Here is a 2,550-nt window from a genome sequence, read left to right on the forward strand (position 1 = left end):
AACCACATGGTTAAGTACAGTCACACCAATGACTCCACTTCTTTGCTACCAAATTCTGTCTTAGTTACTTTTCTCTCATTGTTGAGACAAATTACCTGATGCCCAGAATTAAGGAAGGAAAGGTTTATTCAGCTCACAGTCTGTAGAGGTTTCAGTCCATACTCAGCTGGCTCCAAGGCAGAGTGGCACATGGCAGAGGGCAACCAGTTCATGGTAGCAGGAAATGCAAAAGCAACAAGAGCAAAAGGCAGGGGGGCAGCCCCTCTTCCCTCCTTATATTGTATACTGGCTTTCCACCCAGGCCCACATCATCTCTTCACCCTCCTCTTGCACAGGCTCAGTATGAATAGAGAGCAAGGATGCTGGACCCATGCTAAGTAAGTCACTTAGTTTTTTAGCCTTCTAACCTTCTCACATTGACACAATCAACAACATCCCAGGGTTGTATGGGCAAGGCCTTTTCACCCCAGGATGTAGAACTGCTGAGTCACTTAGCCAAGCCCCTGGACTGAAGTTGACATAATGTATCAATCATAACATATGTACACATACCACTCCCCTAAAGGAATGTAATCAGTAAGTAAGGCAAACATGGACTAATAAAAAATTAGAACTGAAGAAAAAAACGAAGGAGCAACACCTAACTTTATTGAAAATGACTATACAGACTAGCACCAATGTCAAATGTTGGGTTTTTTTAAAAATACTAATAAAATTCAGAGTTATGAGAACTTTCATAACAAAGAATTATATATTGTTATATACTTGTAAAAATATATATCCACGTATACAGTAATGGCTCACATAGCTATGGGGATACATTTTGGGAAAGGCAGTACTAGATGATTCCTTCACTATGCAAACATCACCATGTATTTACACAAATCCAGAAAGCACAGTTTATTACACACTCATGCTATATGTTATAGCCACTGGTGTGTTAAAATATACAACACTGACCAAAACATCACTATGCAGCACATAGCTATATACTATAAATCAGTGCTGATCTGGTAAAGATATAAGCATATCAGTTAAGCTAAAAACTGTAATACATAAAGAGACTCTTTCCTTTTAGACACACATACGAACATGACTGAACTGTAGAGAAGAAAACACTCCTTTTGGAATGAAAGCTGCAAGGAAAACAGGGCATCTATGTGGCAAAAATACTACTGTACCCTTTCCTCATACGACATAATAAATAATTTTCAGAGGTCAGAAATACGTAAGTATAAAAGCAAACTCTGCCAGGCGTGGTGGCACAGCCTGTAATTCCTGTAATTCCAGCATTTGGGATGCTGAGGAAGGAGGATTGCTGTGAGTTTGCGGCCAGCCTGGGATATATAAACAACTTCAAGGCAAGCCTGAACTGCATAGTAAGACGCTGTTATCAACCCCCAACCAAAATGCAAAAATACCACCAAAAAAGTAAACGCTAAGACTTTCAAAAGTTGCTTTAGGAAAGAAAATTATGTCTCTCAAAATCACATGAAACAACATAAAATAAAATATTCATAAACTGGACATGAAGCCACGTGTGGTAGCACCAGCACTTTGGGAGACTGAAGCCAGAGGATCAAAACTTCAAATCCAGCCAGTCATTTGGTGACTTAGAAAGACCCTGTCTCAATATTAATGTAGCTCAGTGTGAAGGCCCTGGATTCAACCCCCAATACCACAAAAAAGACCTTAAAATAAAAATTTACTCATGAATTTAACCCATTACAGAATGCAAAGTGAAATGACAGAATGCCAGAAATTATTTGCCTCACATCTAACTAAATATTTTAAATAAAAAAGGCAGGCATTGGAGGCTTCGGGAAGAAACACAGGCAAGAAGATTCCAACAGCCACATTACATAGGAGATCATATGTTCAATAATCATCAAAAGCTCAACATCTTTACAAATGAAGAAAAATCACATTACCACAACTAAGCATTTATTATACTGTTTAAGACGAAAAGCAAGAGCAGTGGTATTTTAGAAGCTATATTTTTTAATGCAATATATGCTCATAAACTTTTTAGACAGTATTGTAAAATATACAATCTCTCCAAAAGAAAATATTTAACTAATAATAACATAGGTAACTTTTAATTTAAGTAAAATGTTACAAGATGTTAACATGAAAGTTAACACGTTTTTCACAGCGCAATGTACAGAAATTTGGGAGCTTCCTGTGAAAAATCACATTAGACTGACATACAGTATTGATAAGACATGGGAGGATGAAACTCTCACGAACTGAAGATGAAGAGTGAGTTGTTATTCTCCACTTGGAGAAACAGTTCAGCTGGCATTTCCACAGCAGTTATCAACGCACACACACTAGTGCGTAGGAGTACCACGATAACACGAACACACAGCAGGACTGTGCAAACAAGTGAAATTCAGGGGGTGAGCAAAAGAGGAGGCAACTTCAGGATGAAAGATAAAATAAAATGCCCGATTACACACATGCTATGTAGATAATGAAAACGCATTACAAATGTCACCATTTCCCCAAATTAATCTATATCGTTTCATTAAAAATTCAACGTGCTTA

At 37.6% G+C, this 2,550-nt stretch overlaps 1 protein-coding gene across 1 annotated transcript in view; it reads right to left on the bottom strand.

Annotated features, from left to right (window-relative positions):
• LOC102025154 (zinc finger protein 85-like) overlaps positions 1–2,550 on the bottom strand; it is a gene marked incomplete in the record, with an annotated part of 23,330 nt that overhangs the window by 19,693 nt on the left and 1,087 nt on the right.

This window comes from Chinchilla lanigera, unplaced genomic scaffold, assembly GCF_000276665.1.
Source record: "Chinchilla lanigera isolate Chin_1 unplaced genomic scaffold, ChiLan1.0 scaffold00031, whole genome shotgun sequence".
Lineage (NCBI taxonomy): Eukaryota > Metazoa > Chordata > Mammalia > Rodentia > Chinchillidae > Chinchilla > Chinchilla lanigera.